Source organism: Crocuta crocuta, unplaced genomic scaffold (assembly GCF_008692635.1).
Source record: "Crocuta crocuta isolate KB4526 unplaced genomic scaffold, BGI_CrCroc_1.0 scaffold37, whole genome shotgun sequence".
Classification (NCBI taxonomy): Eukaryota; Metazoa; Chordata; class Mammalia; order Carnivora; family Hyaenidae; genus Crocuta; species Crocuta crocuta.
Genome location: NW_027532040.1, coordinates 1,807,756 through 1,833,522, shown reverse-complemented (window position 1 = coordinate 1,833,522; position 25,767 = coordinate 1,807,756).

The window sequence follows — 25,767 nt, the reverse complement described above, 5'->3', positions numbered from 1 at the left end:
TCGTTCATCTAAACTCATAAAAAGTTTGACTTGGCTATAACAGAATAGATAAACCTAAATCCCAGGAGAAAGAGTCATTAAATAGTTTAATGGGTTACCAGTGGAGGCCATGGATCTTTCTTGGAGTTAATTTTAAAAACAGAAAATACTCTCTTTAAAATAGCTTAGCAGAAGTCTTGCTCTAAAACAGGGTGTAACCTCTTTACTATACTGTAAATCTTTTATTCTAATTCCAGTGTAGTTAACCGATAGTATTATATTAGTGCCAGGCGTACAATATAGTGATTCATCAATTCCAAACATTACTTAGTGCTTATCATGATAACTAATCTCCTTAATGATAATCTTAATCTCCTACACCTATTTCACCCATCCCCCCACCCACCTCCCTTCTGCTAACCATCAGTTCTTTGTAGTTGAGTCTGTTTTCGTTTGTCTCCTTTTATCGTTGTACATTTGTTTTGTTTCTTAAATTCTATACATCAGTATAGTCATATGATCTTTGTCTTTCTCTAACTTATTTCACTTAGCATTATATTCTCTAAATCCATCCGTGTTGTTTGCAAATAGCAACATTTCTTTCTTTTTTTATGGCTGAGTAATATTCCGGTGTGTGTGTGTATGTGTGCATGTGTATAAAATTGCTTCTTCTTTATCTATTCATCTATGGATGGACAATGAATATAGAGGTGCATATATCTTTTTGAATTAGTGTTTTCATATTTGGATAAATACCCAGTAGTGAAATTACTGGATCACATGGTATTTCTATTTTTAATTTTTTGAGGAACCTCCATGCTGTTTCCACATTGGCTGTGCCAGTTTGTATTCCCACCAACAATGTACCAAGGTTGCCTTTTCTTCACATCCTCACCAACATTTGTTGTTTCCTGTGTTTTGGATTTTAGCCATTTTCACAAGTGTGAGGCGATATCTCATCATAGTTTTGATTTTCATTTCCTTGATGATAAGTGATGTTGAACATTTTTTTCATGTGCCTGTTGGCTCCCTATATTGTTCTTGGAGAAATGGCTGTTCATGTTTTCTGCACATTTTTTATTTGGATGGTTTGGGTTTTTTTGGATTCCGTTGATTGTGCTTTGCTGTACAGAAGCTTTTTATTTTGATGTAGTCTCAGTAGTTTATTTTTGCTTTTGCTTCCCTTGCCTCAGGAGACATATTTAGAAAAATGTTGCTGCGGCTGGTGTCAGAGAAATTATTGCTATGCTCTCTTCTAAGAATTTTATGGTGTCACGTTTCACATTCAGATTTTTAATCCATTTTGAATTTTCTGTCAAAAAGTGTCAAAAAGTAGTCCAGTTTCATTCTTTTGTATGTAGCTGTCCAATTTTCCCAACATTATTTGTTAAAGACACTATCTTTTTCCCCTTGAATATTCTTCCCTCCTTTGTCAGATTAAATGAGCATATAATCATAGGTTTATTTCTGGGCACTCCATGCTCTTCCATTGACCTATGTATTTATTTTTGTGCCACTACTATACTGTTTTGATTACTGTAGCTTTGTAATATATCTTGAGATCTGAGATTGTGATACCTCCAGTTATGTCCTTTTCTAAGATCGGTTTGGCTATTCAAGGTCTTTTGTGGTTCCACACAAATTATAGGATTATTTGTTCCAGTTCTGTGAAAAATGTTGTTGGTATTTGTTGGGATTGCCTTAAATCTGTAGATTGTTTTAAGTAGTATAAGCATTTAAATTATTTTCTCTTCCAACCCAAGAGAGTCTAATGTAATTTCCATTCATTTGCATTGTCTTGAATGTCTTTCATCAATATGTTAAAGTTTTCAGAGTACAGGTCTTTCACTTCCTTAATTGTGTTTATTCCTAGGTATTTTATGATTTCTGGTGCAATTGTAACTGGTATTGTTTTCTTAATTTCTCTTTCTGCTGCTTCATTATTAGTATATAGAAATGCAATGGATCTTTTTTATCTTGTGACCTTACTGAACTCATTTATTAGTTCTAGTAGTTTTTTTTGTTGTTTTTTTTTTGGTAGAGTCTTTAGGGTTTTCTATATATAGTATCATGTCATCTGCAAGTGGTAAGTTTTACTTCTTTCTAACAAATTTGGATGCCTTTTATTTATTCTTCTTGTTTGATTGCTTTGGCTAGGACTTCCTTTAGTATGTTGAATAAAAGTGCTGAAAGTGGACATCCTTATCTTGTTCCTGACCTTAGGGGAAACTTCATATTTCTTCATTATTGAGTATGTTAGCTGTGGGTTTTTCACCTATGGCCTTTATTATGTTGAAGTATGTTCCCTCTACTTGGTTGAGGATTTTTATCATGAATGGATGTTGTATTTTGTCAAATGCATTTTCTGCATCTGTTGAGATGATCGTTTGGTTCTTATCCTTTTTTGAATTAATATATCACATTGATTGATTTATAAATATTGAACTACTCTTGCAAACCAGGAATAAATCCCACTTGATTGTGGTGACTTATTTTCTAACATATTGTTTGATTTGGTTTGCTAGGATTTTATTGAGGATTTTTGCATCTATGTTCATCAGAGATTTGGGTCTGTAGTTCTCTTTTATGTGATTTTGGTATCAGGGTAATGCTAACCTCATAGAATTCGTTTGGAAGTTTTCCTTCCTCTCCTATTTTTTGGAATAATTCTAGAACAGCAGGTACTACCTCTTCTTTAAATGTTTGGTAGATTTCCCCCTATGAAGCTGTCTGGTCCAGGACTTCTGTTTGTTGAGAGTTTTTTGATTACTGATTCAATTTCCTTGCTGGTAACTAGTGTGTTCAAATTTGCTATTTCTTTTGGCTTCAGCTTTGGTGAGTTATGTGTTTCTAGGAATTTATCCCTTTCTTCTAGGTTGTCCAATTTGTTAGCATATAGTTTTCAAATATTCTCTAATAATTGTTTGCATTTCTGCAGTGTTGGTTTTTATTTTCCCTCTTTCATTTGTGATTTTGTTTATTTGAGTCCTTTCTCTTTTTTCTTGATGAGTCTAGCTAGAGGTTTAACAATTCTGTTGATTTTGTCAAAGAACCAGCTCCTGGTTTCATTGATCTTGTCTATTGTATTTGTGGTCTTTCCAGTTTTTTCTTGTGGTTGACTTTTAGTTTCATACCATTGTGGTCAGAAAAGATGCATGGTAGGACTTCAGTCCTTTTGAATTTGTTGAGACATATCTTGTGGCCTAATATGTGATATATTCTGGAGAATGTTCCATGTGCACTTAAAAAGAATGTGTAGTCTGCTTTTTTCGGATGGAATGTTGTGAATATATCTGTTAGATCCATCTGTTCCAATGTGTCATTGAAAGCCTATGACTATTTTCTGGTTGATTTTCTGTTTGGATGATCTATCCCTTGATGTAAGAGAAGCGTTAAGGTCTCCTATTATTATTGTATTACTATTGATTACTTTCTTTATGTTTGCTATTAGCTGATTTGTGTATTTGCATGCTTTTATGTTGGGTACACAAATATTTACAATTCTTACATCTTTTTATTGGACTGTTCCATTTATAACTACATAGTGTCCTTGTCTCTTGTTACAGTCTTTGTTTTAAAATCTATTTTGTCCAACATAATTATTGCTACCTGGCTTTCTTTTTTGCTTCCATTTGTCTGATAAATGCTTTTCCATCCTTTCACTTTCAATATGCATGTGTCTTTTGGTCGGAAATGAGTTTCTTATGGGCTGCATATAGATGGGTCTTGCTTTTTTATCTATTCCTTCACCCTGTGTCTTTTGGTTGGAGCATTTAGCCCATTTACATTCAAAGTAATTGTTGATAAATATGTGCTTATTGCCATTTTTGTATATATTTTATTGTTATTTTTGTAGTTCTTCTCTCTTCCTTTCCTGCTCTCTTCTCTCATGGTTTGCTGGATTTCATTAGCAATACATTTGAATTTCTTTATTTTTCACATATCTATTATTGGTTTTTATTTGTGCTTACCATTAGGTTTGTGTATAACATCTTATGCGTATAGCAGTCTATATTAAGTTGATGGCCATTTAAGTTTGAACCCATTCCTTATTTTTCTCCCCCCACATTTTAGGTATACATGTCATACTTTACATTCTTTCATTTTTTGAATCCCTGGACTGATGTTTTAGATATACTTAATTGTACTGTTTTGTGTTTCTTACTCTACTTACTCCTACTTATGGTCTTTCCTTTCCATTGAAAGAGTCCCTTTGAACTTTTCTTGCAGGGCTAGTTTAGTGGTCATGAATTCCTTTACCTTTTGTTTGTCTTGGAAGTTCTTTATCTCACTTTCTATTCTGAATGATAGTGTTGCTGGATAGAGTGTTCTTGGTTGCAGGTTTTTTCTTTTGGTGCTTTAAACATATCATGCCACACCTTTCTCTCCTGTAAAATTCTGAAAAATCAGGTGAAAATTTCTGATCAGCTGTGGTTTCCTTTGTAGGTAACAGTTTTCTTTTGTCTTGCTGCTTTTCAAATTCTCTTTATGACTACTTTTTGCCATTTTAATAACTTTGTGTCTTGGCATGGACCTCTTTGACTTGATTTAGTTAGGGGCTCCCTGTGCCTCCTGGATCTATATTTCTGTTTCCTCCCCCAGATTCAGGAAGTTTTCATCTATTAGTTCTTCAAAAACATTTTTTGTCCCTTTTCCTTCTCTTCTTCTTTTGGGATCCCTATAATGCAAATGTTCTTATATTTAATGGAGTCACTGAGTTACCTAAGTCTATTTTCATTTTTTTTTCTCCTGTTCACCTTGATTGCTTTTCATTACTCTGTCCTCCAAGTCACTGGTATGTTCTTCTTCTCCTCAAGTCTACTATTTATTCCATCTTGTGTATTTTAAATTTCAGTTATTGAGTTGTTCATCTCTGATTGGTTCTTTTTTATGTTTTCTATATTTTTAAGGGTTTCACTGAGGTCTTTCAGTCTTTTCTCAAGCCCTGTAAGTATCTTTATGACCATTACTTTAAATTGTTTATCAGACATGTTACCTTTCTCCATTTCATTGAGCTCTCTTGCTGTGGTTTTGTGCTTTTCTTTCATTTGGGACATATTCCTCTGGCTCCTCATTTTGTCTAATTCTGTGTCTGCTTCTATGTGTTAGGAAAGTCAGCTATGTCTCCTGTTCTTGCATGTAGTGGCCTTATGGAGAAAAGTTCCTGTAGTGCCCCACAGGGCAGTGTTCTCTGTTCACCATAAGCTGGAACTTCAGGGGTGTCTCCTATGTGTTATATGCACCCTACTGTTGTGGCTGAGCTGTGTTTGCCTCCAGTCTAGTCATCTGCAATGGCTTTCTTTGCCTACTGTGAGCAGGATTTGGTCCCTGTGTTTTTAGTGGGCCAGTCTGAGGCTGCCTTGGGCTTGAGCTGAGTCAGACCAAGCATTTGCTAGAGATGCAGTAGCACCCAACTGCAATGTGCTTTCCTTATGTTATCCCCTAAGAAGCTTTCATTGGTGGGCAAGGCCTGCAGTCAGACTTGCCATCTGCCCCCAGCCCCCTGCTGGGCCTCTAGTCAGACTAGTGTGTGGTTATCTTCCCCTCTCTTCAGGGCAGGAATCACTTTAGAGCAGTGATGGGCACTGTCAGAGCTGCTTGCACACTGCCAGGCTTGTGGCACCACCAGCCTGGATGGATTCTGGCCAACGGGCATAGTAGAGGAGGCAGGTCCACAGAAAAATGTAGAGGCAGTGCACACAGTGTTAGCAAGGTTTGCATGGATCTGCTATCAGAGGAGATGTGGAACCAAGGCCTGGCTAGAGGGGGAATGTCTGCAAAAGAATATGGGGGCAGGGCCCACTGTTAGCAAGTTAGGTAGTGAGTGTTGGTGCAGCACTGGTTCCCACAGGTGTCCATGTGTCTAGGCTGGGGGTCGGAGGAGGGAAATGGCACATGCCAGCTCTTTTGTTCCTGGAGAAGTCTCCTAATCATTCCTGCCCCCTCTAGCACACACTCTGAGATTAGTCAACAAATTTCCCTCCTGTGTACCCCCAGGCATTCTTTAAGCTATCACTCCTATGCTGTATTTCAGTGGGGCTATTTGTTGTGCCATCTCTATAGTGGTGAAGGCTTAGTTTCCTTACACTCTTCGGTTCTCCAAGAGCTGAGCCTGCTGATTTTTAAAGTCCCAGGTGTTGAGCCTCACTTATAGTAAGCACTCAAGAAATTAGGCCCCTCTAGTTTTCAAAGCCAAATGTTATAGGGATTTGCCTTCCTGGTGCTGACTCCCCATGCCTGACTGCCCGGTATGAGGGTCTCTTTCTCTCCCTTTTCTGTGCCTGCTGTGTCCCTCCCTCCTGCAGACAGTCCTGGAAGTCAGTTTAGCTCTCAACCATGCCTCTGCCCTTCCTACCCTCTTTAATGTGGACTCTTTCCTACATTTAGCTGTGGAGAGATATTTCTGCCAGTTTTCAGGTTGTTTTCTGCATTATTTACACTGATGTGGCTGTTATCTTGGTGTATCCATGGGATATGCTGAGTTTAGGATTCTACCACTCCTCAATCTTCCCTGGAAATTCCTGTGAATCTTTTGTATATATGGCTATTGTTGATTCCCCTACTCTAATTTCTTTGGGTCTCTTATTGGTGCCCTTTGCTCTAATCTCCTTTCTTTCATTTTAGGTATCTCTTGTTTCTGAACATCCTGTGCAAGGCAGTTTCTGGTTAGGTTCTGGCACTATCTCATTTTAGAATAAGAATTGAAGACAGATTCTCTGTCCATAACTGAAATATAAAACCTTGCCTACTGGTGGCCTAGTCAGTTAAGTGTCCAATTTTGGCTCAGGTCATGATCTCCTGGTTTGTGGGTTTAAGCCCCACATTGGGCTCTGTGCTGACAGCTCAGAGCCTGGAACCTGCTTCAGAGTCTGTCTCCCTCTCTCTTTGCCCCTCCCCCACTTGTACTCGGTCTCTATCAAAAATGAATAAACAAAAAAATTTAAAACCTTGCCTAGATTTATGGTTTTGAAAGGCCTTGAGGTGTTTTCTCATTGTGCCACCAACAGAACTACCTTCTAAAGTCTGCACTGGGTTTTAATATTCCATAGAATTCCATGGTTGAAGCCTTCAAAGGTTTTGAGATTCTGCCAGTTTGTTTAAGGTTTTATTGGCTGCAAGTTATGATTGAAATTTACTTGCTATTCAGTTTAATATGATAAGAGAGATTTCTAAATAGCCTGCCTCAGGCCTTTTAGTGCTATCTAGAATAATGATATAAAAAGTGTACAACTATCTTTTGGGAGACAAAAAATAAGGTCAAAAAAAGATAGCTCAAGTTACCCCAAGAATTTTGTTAATAAGCCCTTCTATATTTCTGTCATTAATATTTTCCCCTTGCCTTTCAACCCTAGTATCTATTTTCCCTGCATATGGAATTTCCAGATCTGGCACCTGTGTGTATGTGTATATGTGTGTATGTATCTCTGTGTGTGTAACTTACACATAACATACATAAGAGTTGGTGGTATATGAAACATAGCATATCTCCTCAAAATCTCAATGAAGAACAACAACAAAAAATATTTTGGAGTAGAGAAATGATATTTGCATACAGATAGATACTGATATATTGAACTCCCAGCTACTGTTCCTCTCATCATCCTGAATCCCTCCAGCAAATGTATGCCCAGCACTTCAGTCTATTTTTTTTTCCATCTTAGGAATTCTTAGTTTTCACATGTGAAAACTGAAGGATATCATGAGTTTACAATGTAAAAACTTTCATATGTAGGAAAATGCAGTATCCGCCATTGTCTTCAGCAGAACCAAAAAAGGTCACAAAGGAGAGGACATTTAAGAAAACAATGATAAGGCACTGAATGAGAAGATTAAATGATCAAATCTGATATTCCTGAAATATCTAATTCAAAGGGCCAAGATGTCATTCCAGTATATCAACCTGAAAAGAAAATAGGCTTATTTTGATAATCTATCTTTCCTCAGTAAGTTTGGTTTCCATAGCCACAGGCTTGTCAGCCAGCTGGTTTGGTTAATGATGACCCTGGGGAGGTAACAACGTGGGTTTCCATTTCTCTGTCCCTATTTGCAAAACACAGCCAAATTCGTTCTAGAAGTTGTCTGAGAGGAGACTCTTACCCCAGAGAGGATAATACTCATCTCTCTGATCAGCAACGTCCTCAATAAAAGAGGCAGATAGCAATTCTTGGTTTGTCTATAATCCAATACCCTCTTAGGGAGTAGTAACAGTGTTATGAAATCCCCCTTAGTCCAAGAATGAGGAAAAATAAATCCATTGCCCTATCAAATAACTCAGATGTTTTTTTCACTAGTACTCAGAAGTCCCAGGGTTTCTTTCTTAACCCCAGCTGCCTTATCTAAACAGAGTGGTTTATTCAGTCCCTTCTGTTCCAACATGATGAGATTTTGCTCCCTGAGCAAATAATTTTTGTTCCACCATAAACACTTCTCGTGATCCTTCCTCTCCCATTTCTCTTTTCCATTGCTAGCTAGAGTACCATGCTCTGGTACCCAGTAGGACACCCTTCTGGTTTATTAATCCAAAAGCCATATGCTTTCTCCACTTTTGTAACTCTCTTTTAGATGAGGTCATTAGGATGAGCCCTAATCCAAGATGACTAGTGTCCTTATAAGAAGGTGCCTGGGTGGCTCAATCAGTTGGGCATCTGACTCTGGCTCAAGTCATGATCTCACAGTTCATGAGTTCGAGCCCTGTGTTGGGCTCTGTGCTGACAGCTCAGACCCGAGAGCCTGTGTCTCCCACTCTCTTTCTGTCCTCCCCTGCTCGCACTCTTCCTCTCTCTCTCAAAAATAAACATTAAGAATAGGAAAATGCCATCTGAAGACAAAGACACACAGACAGAACACCATAAGACACTGGAATCTGAGACAGAAGTACTGCAGTTGCAAGCCAAGGAACACCTGGGATTACTAGAAGCTAGAAAGGACGAGAAGGAGCATGACCCTACCAACACCTTGATTTCAAGATTTTGGCCCCCATAACTGAGGGGATAAATTTCTGTACTTCCTTTTTCCCCCAAAATTTTTAGTTAAATTCTAGTTAGTTAACATATAGTATAATATTGGTTTCAGGAGTAGAATTTAGTGATTCATCACTTACATATAATACACAGTGCTCATCATAACAAGGGCCCTCCTTAATGCCCATCACCCATTTAGCCCATCTCCCATCCACCTCTCTCCACGCATTGTTCTCTATCATTAGGAGTCTCTTATGGTTTGCTTGCCTCTCTCTTTTTCTCCCCCTTCCCATATGTTCCTCTCTTTTGTTTCCTAAATTTCACATACTACTGAAATCAAATGGTGTTTGTCTTTCTCTGACTGATGTATTTTGCTTAGCACAATGCACTAGCTCCATCCATGTCATTGCAAATGGCAAGATTTTATTCTTTATACACACACACACACACTCATACATACATACATCATTCATACATACATGCATGCATGCATGCATACATACATACATACCACACCTTTATCCATTCGTTAGTCAGTGGACACTTGAGCTCTTTCCACAGTTTGGCTATTATTGATAATGCTGCTATAAACATCAGGGTGCATATACTCCTTGAAATCTGTAATTTTTTATCTTTTGGATAAATACCTAGTAGTGCAATTTCTGGGTCATTTGGTAGTTACATTTTTAAATTTTGGAGGAATCTCCATACTGTTTTCCAGAGTAGTTATACGAGTTTACATTTCTACCAACAGTGCAAGAGGGTTCCCCTATCTCCACATCTCTTTGCAAACATCTGTTGTTTCCTGTGTTGTTAATTTTAGCCATTCTGACAGGTGTGAAGTGGTACCTCATTGTGGTTTTGATTTGCAGATCCCTGATGATGAGTGATGTTGAGCATCTTTTCATATGTCTGTTGGCTGTCTAGATGTCCCCTTTGGAAAAATATCTATTCATGTGTTCTGCCCATTTCTTCACTGGATTATTTGTTTATGGGGTGTTGAGTTTGATTAGTTCTTTATAGATTTTGGTTACTAACCCTTTGTCAGGTATCTTCTCCCATTCTATAGGCTGCCTTTTCTTTTTGTTCATTATTTCCTTTGCTGTGCAGAAGCTTTGATAAAGTCCCAATAGTTCATGTTTGCTTTTGTTTCCCTTGCCTCTGGAGACATGTCTAGTAGGAAGTTGCTACAGCTGAGGTCAAAGAGGTTGCTGCCTGTGTTCTCCACTAGGATTTTGATGGTTTTCTGTCTCACATGGAGGTCTTTCACCCATTTTTAATTTATTTCTGTGTATGGTGTAAGAAACTAGTCCAGTTTCATTCTTCTACATGTTGCTGTACAGTTTTCCCAATACCATTTATTGAAGAGACTGCATTTTTTCCACTGTATATTCTTTCCTGCTTTGTCGAAGATGAGTTGACCATAAAGTTGTGGGTCCATTTCTGAGTTTCTATTCTATTCCATTGATCTGTATGCCTGTTTTTGTGCCAGTACCATACTCTCTTGATGACTACAGCTTTGTAAGACAGCTTGAAGTCCAGAATCATGATGCCTCCAGATTTTCTTTTTCAAGATTGTGTTGGCTATTTGGGATCTTTTGTGGTTCCATAAAAATTTTAGGTTGTTTGTTCTAGCTCTCTGAAAAATGCTGTTGGTATTTATTTTACTTCATTTTTTTTTTTATTTTAGAGAGAGAGAGAGAGCAAGCTGCAAGAGACAATCTTAAGCAGGCTCCATGCTTAGCAAGGAGGCCTACATGGTGGCTGATCCTATGACCCTGGGATCATGACCTGAGCCAAAATCAAGAGTTGGATGTTTAACCAACTGGACCACCCAAGTGCCTCCCCAAACAAATGTGTTTTTATATGACCTTAATTTATCCTAAAAATAATATATTTCTAGTACTGATAAGCAACAGGGCATAAAGATTCCTGGAATGTGTCCTTGTTTAATTTCCTAAGCCATAGGAAATGAAAAAAATCCAAACTCTATGTTAAAATATACAGACTTACTTGGGGTGCCTGGATGGCTCAGTTGGTTGAGCGTCCAACATTGGTTCAGGTCATGATCTCATGATTCATGAGTTGGAGCCCCTCATCAGGCTCTGTACTGACAACTCAGAGCCTGGAGCCTGCTTTGGATTCTTTGTGTCCCCCTTTCTCTGTCCCTCCCCTGTTTGCTCACTCTCTCTCTCTCCCAAGAATAAGTAAACATTTTTTTAAAAATAATAAAATAAAATATACAGCCTTATACTTAGTTGTTTAAGCCAGTTTAATTTCATTCTCTAATATGGGTGTGTGTATGTATATATATATATATATATATATATCTGTCTACACAGATATCTGTCTACATTTCAGCCTATAACAAAACAAAAAAATTTTAAGCATTTGAATTTTGGACACTATAAAACAACAAAATCTATATTTGTTATGGACTTGCCCTTTTTTTAAGTTTGTATGTAAGTCACTTTTAATTTCTTTCTTCAAAATGATTGCATAATTAATTATACTTGATTTTTAACCACCTGCGGAGCTTAAAGTTTCAGTTTCTTTTTACATCTTCTATATCTAGAAAGTCATATGGAAAACAATAAGAAAAAATACAGGTATCTTCAAATCCTCTTTCCAACTTAACTTACAAGATCCTTATCCATCCTGATATAATTTTGACTCCGGCAGCCTAACTACAATGTGTGTGTTATGAAATTTCAAATGTTGGCATTTTAATCTGTATTTAAGAAAAAGCACTAAATAATCTATGTTTACACTTCATTTCAAGTTTTATGTGCTTAGGGTCTAATAATCTCTCTTCAAAAGCAACAGAGAAACAGCATAATTTTGTCAATGGGATGAATATTCCAATGGCAAGTATTTATTTAGTAATTTTGCATTTTTATTTTACCATAACCATTACTGTGTTGCCATTCACAAGTGTTTCCCTACTGTACAGCTGGTGCCTGGGACAATGGAAAATATAAATGTGATGTTCATTTGTTCGTTGAATATTTCTAACTGAACAAGGGCTATCTTGTCTCCTTTATCTCAGTCCTCTTTAGTTTTTAGTTTGTTTAGGTTTTTTGGCTAGGTTAAAGCAAATAATCTTAGATGGATTCTGCTAGGTTGTAACTTATTTTCTTAACGAAATCTTCAGACTAAGTACCTTGACTCATTTTTTTAGCGTTTATTTATTTTTGAGAGAGAGACAGACAGACAGACAGAGTGTGAGCAAAGGAGAGGCAGAGAGAGAATTAGAGACACAGAATCCGAAGCAGACTCCAGGCTCTGAGCTGTCAGCATAGAGCCCAACGCGGGGCTTGAGCTCATGAACTGCGAGATCATGACCTGAGCCAAAGTTGGACACTTAACCGACTGAGCCACCCAGGTGCCCCTGAGTACCTAATCTTCTAAGTCAGCCATTGTGGATATCTTCTGCTAGTTCTCTAAAAGCTCACATATTTGGCAGGGTTGGGGATGGAGGGGGGGGGATCTGAAAGAATGTCATGATTCAAAGGGATCCAATTGTAATGAACATTTCTCTTTGGCATTTTCATACCATATTTGAGAAATATAACCTTCTTGCAACACCATCAGTGACACCACTTTCTGTCCTATGATCTTAAGTTCAAGCATATCCTTCTCTGACCAGCTCACTGTGTCCTATGCCCAACAGTCCTGCAGCATGACACTGTCAGTCCACTGAACCTACCACTTTTTCACCATCCTTACCCCTCATTTACTCACTTCTCTCTTTACCTAGTCTAAATTCCAAAATCAATCACTAAGTCATGCCTCTGTGTGACCCTCAACTCCCTTTCCCCACCCTCCCTTCTCTTAGTCACTTGGCAAAACCTCAACCCTCATTAAATCCTCCTCTGCCTGCTCCACATGGCTGACTGATCCCACTTTAAATTCATGACCACTAACCCCAAGTGGGCCCTCTACGCTCCCTAGTAATCACTCTATATTTCCCTAATCAAAGCACTGTCGCACTTTTCTAGGCAACTGCATCATAATCTCTTCCAACACCCTCGCCTTTATCCTCACTCTGAGTTGATGACCTTGATTCCTAGTTCAGTGAAGAGCCTGTTGTCCTTCTTTTAAAACATAAATCAAATGTTATTTCTCAGCTCACAGCCTTCCAGTAGCTCCTCTTCTCCCTAATAAAAGTCCTTACAATGACTTACAAAGCCCTACAAGATGTGGCCCCATTACCTGCCTGAACTCACCCCTTATATCCTCTACTGCATTTGCTGCTCTTATCTTACTGTCCTCCTTGTTGTTTAGCTAACACATCAACCACTCTCCTACCTCAGGGCCATGGCAAGTACTGTCTTCTCTGCCTAAAACTCTCCCCAGATATATTTATGTGGCTCACTCCTTTGCTGCTTTTGTCTTTGTTCTCAGTGAGGACTTCTCTGGCTGCTGTATTTAAATTTGAATTCTCGGGGCACCTGGGTGGCTTAGTCGGTTAAGCGTCCGACTTTCGCTTAGGTCATGATCTCGCAGTTCGTGGGTTCGAGCCCCGCGTCGGGCTCTGTGCTGACTGCCAGCTCAGAGCCTGGAGCCTGTTTCAGTCTGTGACTCCCTCTCTCTCTGACCCTCCCCTGCTCGCGCTGTCTCTCTCTCTCTCCTAGAAATAAATAAAACATTTTTAAAAAATTAAATTTGAATTCTTTTCATCCTAGAACTCCCTCTACCCTTTTCCTCCTTTATTCTCCATTTTTCTCCATAGCATTTATGACCATCTGCATACTATGGTTTACTTTGTTTATTTTCTATATATGCCCACTAGAATATAAGCTTGTGCCCATGGGCCAGGATGGGGTGGCCTATTTTATCCACTGTTGAAACCCCAGCACCTAGAGCAGTACTTGATATATAGTGGGTGCTTAATACGTGTTTGTTGAAGGAAGGGATGAGTGAATGAATGAATAAAAAGAATAGAGTATCTTTATTAAAGGAGGTATGTCTAAACCTTACACATTGGCCTGCTAGTTTATGTCAGGTTGTTGCTTCTGTAGTCATTAGCAAAGAACCCTTAAATCCAAATTGTATTTGATTGGCAAAAAAGAAGTTGAAGGATCACAAAAATAAGCTTACCCTGCTGTGGTAGTGGAGCTGTGACCAATGCTGTGCCTCACAGGAGCATCTATGTGTAGTTTCCTTTGCCCAGAGAAAAGGAGCTGCTATAGTCCATTCTCAGCAGATATCTCAGAAATAATGGCTTATAACTCAAAGCTGCTTTTTCTTTTTTGAAAAAAAAATTATATAAGGCCCATGAAATTTGCATAAGTCCCACTAGTATTAATCAATATGACTTACCTTCCTACAAAAGTGCTTTTAAAGTACCTAAAGTTTGCCTTCATGTTAGTCAATGTTAATGGGATGTCTAAGCAATGCAAAAAATATATAGATTAATAGGATATTTTATCAATATATAAATATACCAAATTTTATTATGCCATAAATCATTCAAAATGTTTTCTTATATCTATTTTTAAAGACAGCATTAAATTATGTAGCTCTATATCATTAATACATTACAATATATTGTTATGGGGTGTTGAGTTAGAGATTTTAATTGAGTAGTGGTTTGGGAATTTTTTTTGAAGGAAAAAAAGTAAGATCAATTTTCCCCTTGCATACTTTAGTGGGTAATATGAATGTCACAGATACTACCTGCTTTATAAATCATTTTTTAAGTTCTTTCTTCCATCTGAGCACTCAGAACAGCAACCCAGCAAAGCACTGAAAAACTCTTCAAATTTAAACCATTAATATGAAATCTGTCTCTGACTGTCTGAAAGGATTTACTATAAAAAATATCAGTTTGAGATTAAGTCAATAAAATTAATCATAAGCCTGAAGGAGGAAAATGGGAGGGGAGGCTGGAAAACTCTACACAATTTAACAGTGCTATAAAGGAAGGGACTTGAGGGATTACCATTAGTTCAACCACAGCTAAATCCAAATACAAGCTTTTAATTGTTCTTCGACTTGTGGTATCATTTTATTTTCATCATCAAAATTAACCAAGAAATAGCCACCACCAGATTTTTTTCATTTGGATTTATTAGCTGCATAGCCTAGCTGAAACCTATATAACAGTTTGAAGACAAATTAGTAATTTAATGCCAACTACAGTGACAGGGCCAGCTTTTGTTTTTCTTCTTTTTTGTAAAGCTGCTGTATTGCCATTGATAACCATGGATGTGAAAAACAGCTAATTTGTTGTTCCTTCTGTATCACCCATTGTCTATTGTTTCCAAAATGTGCAGAGCTAAGTAGGCTAGGCATGGAGTGCTGAGCTGAGAGAGGCCATTTCTGCCTTAGAGAACTTGTGGATGGAGCTCTGGACCACACAGTTCAGCTTATGCCTGCTGTTATTCCCCATTTTGTGGGTGTATGTCTTATCTTTCCAAAGGCTGTACCTAGAGCAGTCCTGGGAATTTCCTCTTTCTTCTGTTGACCATATGTTCCTTAAGGTTAGGACAATGTCTAATTCACCTTTCTATATCTCACAAAAGTACTTTCATTAAAGGCGTGGATGTATATGTTCATTATTAGACATTAAGAATAGAAATCCAGTCTGATTAATCTTTTATCACCTAGTAGAGTCTCTGAAACCTAGTTGGCACTGAATAATAAATAAACAAGTAAATGTTGGCTCGATGTTGAATGAAAGATTGAATAAGGAATGAATTAATATCATACCCTTAATAAGTGACATCAGGGAATAAGCAGAGCAGCTTTGTGGCCCAAGCCCTGCTATCCCAGGTGCCTGCTTCAGAAATGGGCAAAGCAGAACTATCTGGGCTACAGTAACTTCAACATAGCTGAGGCCACTCCCAGCAGAATTTACAATAACACGTAGCTTTCATTCCCAGAGCTAGTCCTCGGGCTGTTAAGATGGCAAAATCGAATTCCCCAGCGTTTTAACTATTTTTTTTTTAGCAAAATCTAGTTAAAACTACTTTGGCCACTAGATGGCACTTGTATTAGCCATGTCTCCAGTTTGGGAAGGGACTCTGTTCCAAGTCCTTTGTTATGTAGTTTGAAACTATGAAATCATTCATATAAAAAAATACATAAAAATAAAAGATCTGCAGAAAACTTACAAATGATAACTAAATTTATCCCTGTAGTTCTGTAATTTATTAACACTGTATACTCTTACATAGTACTAAACTAGACTAGACAAGACTAGACTGTGATAGACTATACTTCATTACAATATACTCCAAAGTTGATGTTATGGGAGCTTGTAAAAAATAAATATGGAGGAGGTTGAGGAGTGTACTTGTGGTGCTATATATAGCACCAGGTGCTATATAGAAATGTTGAATTACGATACTATACACCTGAAACTAATTTTACACTGTATGTTAACTGGAATTTAAATAAAAACTTAAAATAACAGATAGATAGTTAGATAGATAATGAATCCACAGCCTTACCCTAGATCTACTAAGTCCAAATATATGTACAGGGCCCAGAAATCTACATTTTAGTAAGCTTCTAGAGAATTTCTTGCAGAGTGGTTTCCATAGAAAATACCACCATTTAAGAAATGGGAAAGTCATTCATTATTTCAACTAAGGATTCAAAGAATAAATCCCCCTTCTCCTTCTCCAATACTTGCTAAGGCACCTTATTATTACATTAGACATACCCATCTTTACCTATGCTCCAAGTTCCTGTTGGTAGTTTGTCACCTGAGAGATAACCTCCAACAAAGGTCAGGTGACAACAGCAGATTGAGGAAGAAGGATGGGATCTAAGAGTTACGGATAAAGGGATAAAGGCATTGGTAGGCTGGGACCTCCTCCACAGACTATAAGAACACACCTTGCACATGCTCATTTCCCTGCCAGTCTCTTCTCTTTTTCAAGTCAGTGTCACTCCATCACCAGCCACCCATTTCCCTGCTACCTTCTGCTGACTTTGACTACAACTTCTCTCTTCCTCCTGCCTTACTACAAAACAGGCCCCAAACTCCCAGCTTCACTCCTCCCATCCCTACAGCCAGTATTTAATGCCTGCCTGATTTCCTTATTATCAGCAACCAAAAGAGATAAATAGCAGCTAAAAAGAAATCTCCCCACTGCATCATCTCGGTTCACTGTAGGCAGAAATGCCAGATAAAATATAGGACATTCAGTTACTTTAGATTTCAACCAATACATTTTTTTAAATTTTTAATTTTTTTTAAATTTATTTCTAAGAGAGAGCCAGCATGAGCAGGGGAGGGTCAGAGAGCGACGGAGACACAGAATCTGAAACAGGCTGCAGGCTCTGAGCTAGCTGTCAGCACAGAGTCCGATGCGGGGCTCAAACCCATGAACCACGAGATCATGACCTGAGCCGAAGCCAGACGCTTAACTGACTGAGCCACCCAGGCGCCCCTCAGCCAATATATATATATTTTTTAATGTTTTATTTATTTCTAGGAGAGAGAGATAGAGACAGCATGAGCAGGGGAGGGTCAGAGAGAGAGGGAGTCACAGACTGAAACAGGCTCCAGGCTCTGAGCTGGGAGTCAGCACAGAGCCCGACGCGGGGCTGGAACCCACGAACCGCGAGATCATGACCTAAGCGAAAGTCGGACGCTTAACCGACTAAGCCACCCAGGCGCCCCTCAGCCAATATTTTTTTAATATAAGTATGTCCCAAATATTGCATGAGACATTGTTATACCAAAAAGTTATTCGTTGTCTGAAATTCAAAATTTCATTGAACATCCGATTTGAGAAACCCAGCAACCTTATCTATAGGAGGAAAGAAGCACAGAGAGGAGGGCACAAGTGATAATGGTCTTTGGGGTGTCTAAAACACTATAGTGAGAATCATCTACATGTCAGGAACCTAGACTCAAATGCTCTGGGCATCTCCCCTCAGAAGCGGAGACTGCCAGAGATGGAATGGAACCTCCCAAGACTATAGATGAGCCTAGTGTTGAGACAGGCAAGACCACAGAATAGAATAATGAAATTGTAGAAAACAAGGTAAAAAATACCAGGGACACCACATATAGTAAGGGTAATTATTGTTTCCTTAACAATAGGTATGAAATTTTTATATGGGTACATATATATTGGTAATGAGTTACCATGTAAAATACATTTCTTATTAAAATACAGTCCAGAAAGTTTGATAAAGACTTCCCTGGCCTTCTACATCTATCAATCATAGATAATTGCCCTCAATGAATGCCTGACTATAAGGAATATACATAAGTTGGGAAATATCTATAGTATGTTAGCCTATTTATTTGAGCAGTTCCTCTTCAATAGTACCTATTTCTGATATTGAGTGATCTGGAAGAATAGTCTACTGTAGCAGAAACTGGCTCTGTTCTCTTCTTTCTCAATGAAGAAAGACCACAGCTCCCAGATGCCTTGCAGCTCAGTGGAATCATGACTGGTTCTCACCAGGGGACTGTGGGGGAGGATGTCACCTCCAGTGAGGTGGTTAAGACTGAGTGTAACTTCTCCAGTTTTTCCTCACCTTCTCTGAATGCTGGATGCAGACTAGATTTCAAGGCCTTTGAAGATGGAGAAACAATTCATTGAAAAGTCCTGGGTCCCTGAATGAAGCAAAGCTCCAATCCGTGCCTGGCAACCTGCATCAGCTGTGACATGAGTGAGAGACCATCTTTTATTGTGTTGAGCCATGTTTTGGATTTTTTGTTTCAGCAGACTAATCTAACTACCACAATTATATTTTTATTAATGCAGGAGGCAGATAACTTAGAATTGCAAATATGCCCACACCAGTACAAATTGCTACACAAAAATGACTCTATAAAAGTATATCAGCCTTGGGGGTACCTGGGTGACTCAGTTGGTTGAGCATCTGAGTTTTGGTTTCAGCTTGGGTCATAATCTCACAGTTTGTGGGTTTGAGCCCCTATGTCTGGCTCTGCGCTGACAGTGCATAGCCTGCATGGGATTCTCTCTCTGCCCTTCCCTGTCTTGTTCTATCTCTGTCTCTCTAAAAATAAATAAATAAACTTTTTTAAAAAAGTATACCAACCTTGAGCCAGGTGCTTCAGGAATGTTTCCCATTTTATTAGCATAATGATGGCATTTATAGTTACCAATGGTTTTGTAATTGTAAATGTATATTATCAATATTACTAGTTTGATTCTTGAGTTTCTTTTTTCATACATGAATTTTTACATGAATCATAAGAGGAAATAATAGTTGTTTATATTGCTTGTTATTCACAGGTAAAAAAAAAAAATTTTGGAACCATTAATACCAGGATAGTGAGGAATAAATTACATATATCTGGTATCCTTCAAAATAATCTTATATAAGAATACAACCTTATGTGTGTTTAGCCTCACCCATCTTTCTTGATAGTGAGATTAACTCACCAAATAAATAATTTATAAAAGTAGCACAAGTGAATACAGTTAATTTATGTGGCTTCCTGTCTTAAGTCTTTATTACCTCTAGGATAAGATCCAAATACCACAGCATATCATGCCCTTCATGTCCTTGCTCATCTGCCTTGACTCGGTGCCCATGTGTCTGTCCTCTTACACTGAAGCAATGCTAAGTTACCTGCAGTTTGTACAAATCACCTAAAAAGCATATTTAAAATGCAGATTTCTGGACCCAGTGTTAACAGTCACGTTCAGTAGATTTGGGGTAAGACCCTGGGCTTTGAATTTTAATAAATATCTCCAGTAGCTCTGATGCAGGTGAATTAAAAATTACCTGCTAAGAAATACTACTTAAAATAAGTAGTAAAAATACTTAATACTTTAAGATGTTTTAAGAATTTTAACAAGAAAAAATGCTACGGGACACCTGGATGGCTCAGTCAGTTAAGCAGCCAACTCTTGATTTTGTCTCAGGTTATGATCTCATGGTTTGTGGGATCGAGCACATTGAGCTCTGTTCTGACAGTGTGGAGCCTGCTTGAGGTTCTCTCTCTCTGTCCCTCCCCCACTTGTGCATGCTCGTTCTCTCTCTCAAAATAAATAAATAAACATTTAAAAAGGAAAAAATGCTACAAAATGCATTTCTTTCTATTGTTTTTGCCAAAATTTGAGACTCTAGGGAAAAAAAAACCACTTGATATAAATGCAAAATGTAATTATCCTGAAAGTTTTCCCTGTTGCTGTATTGGTAGAGTACATATTTCAAATGTAAATATTGAAAAAGATCATTCTCATGATTAACATTAATAAATATTTATTGAGGTACCTATAGGGTATTTGGCAATATACTAGTCAGCCATCTTACATTAAATCTGAAATAGATTCACATTGCAAAGAAATATATAACCTAAATTAGAATTCTACAAATTTAAGACTGGCCAGTTTCTCCTCTGAGAAAAAAGAACTCAAAAACAGGAAGAGCCAGGGCTCCTGGGTGGCTCAGTTGGTTGAATGTCCCACTTCGGCTCAGGTCATGATCTCACAGTTCGTGGGTTTGAGCCCCGCATCGGAATCTGTACTGACAGCTAGCTCAGAGCCTGGAGCCTGCCTTCGGATTCTGTATCTCTCTCTCTCTGACCCTCCCCTGCTCACACTGTCTCTCTCTGACTCTCAAAAATAAATAAAAAACATAAAAAAAATTTTTTTTAAACACAAAGAGACAACTGGGTATATGAAAACTGGACACAAATCTCAACTGCTGAGCTAAACAACTTTCTCAGATGCCAATTCTACAAACATCACTTTGAGATTTCTTCTATAAAAAGATACAACCATAATCCCCAGGAGACCTGAGGGAGCACCTCATCTGAAGTCTAGGACTTCTTCCCTGAAGTTGATGAACCACATCTCTTTCTCCACAGTCCTCTACATAGGGTGGCCCAGAGGAATCTCAGTTTTAATAAAACCTCAGGACTTCCCACAGAGGATCCTCTATTTAGAATTCTGGGCTTAGCTTCTTAGATTAAGAATTTTTTTAACCAATTTGTAGAGCTTTAGTCAAGACAGGAAATAACACGTTGCAGAGTAATTAAAGCAAGAACTCTATGGCAAAGGTTCAATAGCTCATTCTACTTTTGACTTATCCTGGGACCTGTGAAGGTGACTTCACTTCTCTGGAACTCCTTTCTTCTCATCCAGAAAATGGAGAGATGAATACTAACCTGCTTTGATCAGAGGCTTGTTACATAGGGGAAAATGCATTTGTAAAGGTCTTTGGGAATTACAGAGAGCTATAGAAGGGTTAGATAATGAAGGTTTTGTCTAAGCAAGACTGGAATGGCTTCTTCTCTTTATTTTTACCCTCTGTTGAACTCACCTTTCTCTTCAGGCTATAAAAGAAGAAACCCTATATTTCTTCCCTAAGGAAATTTTTTAACATAAATTTTTAAATGCCTTTTACATTCATGTTTCAAGTTCTCCTAGAATTGGCTTTTTTCCTCCAGTATTATATATCCAAGATAAAGATGAATTCAGAAGAACCACCTGCTGATAAAAACATCCACAGGCTGGCCGGATGCCCAACAAAGATGAGTCCAATCCATGAGCAACCAGAGAAATCTGCTTCTTTTCTACACAAGTAGTTGGGTCCTTCATCATTTATTACAGACTTAAGGCCCTATAACCCTTCGTCAAATTCTCATGGAATAGGAATACCTCTCCCAAGGGGGTTGAATTTCAAATAGGTTGAATTTCTCACCAGCTTGGAAGCTTTTCTTTCTACAAATAATTCATTTCCTTCTATTTTACAGTTTATAAGCACTTCTGCATATTCTAAGTAAACTGAAACTCAATGGCACCTAAGAACAACCTTTGTTGGCTTAGTAATAAGTAGTAGAGATAAAAGTCAAGCCTATGAGTGGACTTTCTGTACAGCATAATGTGGCTTGCCTTGGTTATTCTAGAAAGAGTAGAAAATAAGATTATAAAGACAGGCAGGGTCCAGAGCATGGAGGGTCTTGAATGCTAGGTAATGCCAAATCACTCAAGGATTACTGTTGTTTTGGGGGGGTTGGGGTGTTTTTGTTGGGGGCTTGGGGGGAGGTGTTTTGTGTTTTAAATAAGAGCTGAGCTGTTGGATGACTTATCTGATAAAGTATGTATAATAGATTAAGGAAAAGATAGTGTATCACTCTGGGTGTAAACAGAAGACAGAAACCACATAGTAAATTTAACATTAAAAAATATTTAACTCTGATAGAGAAGTAACTATAAAGATGTAAGGGAGCTCTAAAGAGAACCTTGTGTTTGGGGAAGAATACATAAGAAAGAAGAAATTTGGACAGAGGGCCTCCAAATTTGGACAGAGGGCCTACAAGACTGGGGTGAAAAAACTTCATTGAAGAAGGTATGGTTGCAGCCCACTGGATAGTGGAGATGTTTGCTGAATTGGCCAGGCCAGAGTTGGTCCCCAGTCACTGCATAGCAAGAAATAACCCTCCAGAAAGTAAGCAAGTCAAGGCTAGTGGATGAACACACACAGGGAATCCAGACATTACTGCTAGTACAAAGGCTGGAGCACGTGGTATCCATAGTGAGATGGTTCTAGGGAACAAGAAGCAAGGAAGACACACAAAAGACACTGCCAGCATTAGATCTGAGCACACCAGTGTCCACCTTGGGAAGGTTAAAGCCAGATAGTCACCAGGTCCAGGTCATGCCTGCAAGGTCACCAAGGGACCACACATTCCGGGGCATATTCGGGATAGAGCACCAGTAGATGCTTCCTAAACACATACCATTGGCAGAACTCAAGGCATGAGGAAAGAAAAGCAAAATGTAGTGCACGGAACCAGGAAGAGAAATTCTTGTCCTCCTGCGGTGTCCCTCGGACAGTTTCTACTGACACAGCTTAACATCCTCCTCACTGTGACAGAGAAATGCTTAAAGAGTCCAGTCCACTTTCCCAAGCATGTAGTGAAAACTAAATTTGGAACTCAAAGACAACAAATTGATAACTGGCACAGAGAGCTTGGAAGTCCTCCCCCCTCCTTCCTGAACAGAATAATGACAACATACATTGTTGTTGATTGGAACCATGATTTAGTAAGGGCCCTACAGCCATGTCCTCAGCTCTTCTCTCTGAGCTCTTGTAGCCATGATCTTCAGTTGGACCCTTAAAAGTATTCTCCTATTGTATCTTTAATAATTCTAATTCCAGCTCTTCAAAAGCTTTCTATATCATTCTTTTTTGGGGAGAAGGCAAATTAGAAAAAAGGAAAGCAAAAGATGGCATCTGGAGAAGTGGAGACTTTTGTTCCAGCATTCTCTGATGAACCTCTAAAGCTGACCATGATAAGAAGATCAATTTAGGGTTACCTGGGTGGCTCTGTCAGTTAAGCCTCCAACTCTTGATTTCAATTCAGGTCATGATCTCACTGTTTGTGGTTCAAGCCCCACATCAGCCTCTGTGCTAACAGTGTGGAGCCTGCTTCAGATTCTCTCTCTCTCTCTCTCTCTCTCTCTCTCTCTCTCTCTCTCTCCCCCCTCATCCCCGCTCCTCCTCCACTCTATCTCTGTTTCTCAAAATAAAGAAATAAACTTTAAAAAAGAGAGAGATCAGGGGTGTCTGGGTGGCTCAGTCAGTTGAGCAGCCGACTTCAGCTCAGGTTATGATCTGGCATTCATGGGTTCAAGTCCTGCATCAGTGTGCTGACAGCTCAGAGCCTGGAGCCTGCTTTGGATACTGTGTCTCCCTCTCTTTCTGTCCCTTCCCTGCTCATGATCTGTCTCTCTCTGTCTCTCAAAAAATAAAATAAAATGTTTTTAAAAAAGATCAATTGGAAAGCAACTGGAAATCATTTAAAAACTAGTTCTCTGTGCATCAGTAACTGATTCTCTTTCTCACTCAACAAACACTTCTTGCCTACGGTAGGGGGATCAAAAACCTTTTCCCATTGATCTCTTCAAGCTAGTCACACCCATTCAAGGAGTGAAAGAGACCAAAAGGAACAGAGGAATTAAGGTGGATAGTATTTATTAAGCAAACATTGAAAAAGTAGGTTCTTGCTCATAGTTTTGTAAATAAGGGAATATCTGGTGCAAGCTTCTCCACCCATAATGTATATAACTGGATTTCTGGAAGCTCTTTAATGTTTAGTGTTCTAAAAGTCTCTAATGGAGGAGGAAAACCCAAAGGGAGAAGGACAAAACAAAATGATAGAAAACTCTGAGTTCTTCCATCTATGTAGGAAATACCCTGCCTTTTCACAGGCCATCAAACTATTAACATTCTTTTTATTCTTAATGGTTGCATAACAGTGATTCATCTTTTACTGTAAGTGTATTTCTCAAAAATTCTATAATACATATTAATCAAGAACCTTAAAAGTCACCAAATTCTTTAATGAAGCAATTCCATTTGATATTGTTGACCATTCTCTCCTTCTAGTGGCTTTCATAATACAGTGCTCTCCTAATTTTCCTCCTACCTCTCCTTTAAGCATTGGAATTTCTTGGGATTGTGCTGTGGGCTTCTTTTTCTCTCATCCTACTCATCCATCTTCTCAGTCATCAGTTCCATAATTTCAATTACCGCCTGCATGGAAATGACATAAATATATTTTTGCAGCCGAGATCTGTCTTCTAAGCAACATATCTATTTATACAACCACCTCTAAATCCAACATGAATGCTTCCCAGGCACCTCAAAACAACATGTACAAAGCTAAAGTCTTAACTTTGCCCCCAAACCTTTTCTGGCTCCTTTATTCTTTATCTCAGTGAATGGCACCACCACATGCTCAATTATTTAAACTAGAAACCTAGAGCCATTCTTGATAGTTCTTCCTTCACCCTCAACTCCTACAGGAAATTCTACTTCCTAAATATTTCTGAAATCCACCCACCTCTGTCCATCCTCCTGGCAACTCCCCCAGTTTTTGGCACTATCATCTGATGTCCTCTTGGTCAAAATTTTTCCATCCAACCCATTCTTCACCCAGCAGACAGAGACGTTCTTACAAATCAGAAATAACATCATATAATTCTATCATGAGAAGGGCTTACAACACATCAGTCACCCTTAGGATAAAATCCAAACTTAACATGACTTAGAAGTCCTTACTTTCCCCATCCTGCCTTTCTGCATTCATTTTTCCTCCTTCCTCATTCACTAACATCTCTGAAGTCTCTTGTTTTCTCCTACCTCTGAGCCTCTGCTGCTAACTCTGTAGAACCCTCTTTCCTTTTACCTAGCCCTGTGCAGTGGAGTATTCCTACTCAAGCTGAGAGTACGTGGTTCATCCCATAAAAAGCCCCCTCAGACTCTCCTGGGTCCTGAAGTGACCAATATGGTGCTCCTAGAGCACCCCATTCTTCTCTCAATCCAAGCATTTATTACACTTCATTTTTCTTTTTTAAAACTCATCTTAGTTGAGGTGTAATTTATGTACAATTAAATTAACCAATTTCAATATAATTTAATACATTTTGACAAATATATCAATTATGTAACAACCACCACAATCAAGATATAGAAAAATTCTATTAGCACAAAAAATTCTGTTGTGCTTTTCCCAGTCCATCCTCCCCCAACACCTCTGCCTTCAGATTAACCACTGATCTGCTCTGCTATTGTAGTTTTGTTTTTTCCATAATACCACATAAATAGAATCACACATGCACACATAGGCAGTCATTTGTGGCTGGCTTCTTTCACTTAATGGACTACTTCTGAATGAAATTCATCCTTGTTGCATATAAGAGTAGTTCATTCCTTTTTTCTTTTTTCTTATTGCTGTGTAGCATTTCTTTACATACATATACCAGTTTACCTATTAACTTGTTGTTTCCAAAGTGTTTGCTTCCAGTTTGGAAACATTAGGAATAAAAGTGCCATAAATATTTGCTTACAATTGTTTGGACATATATTT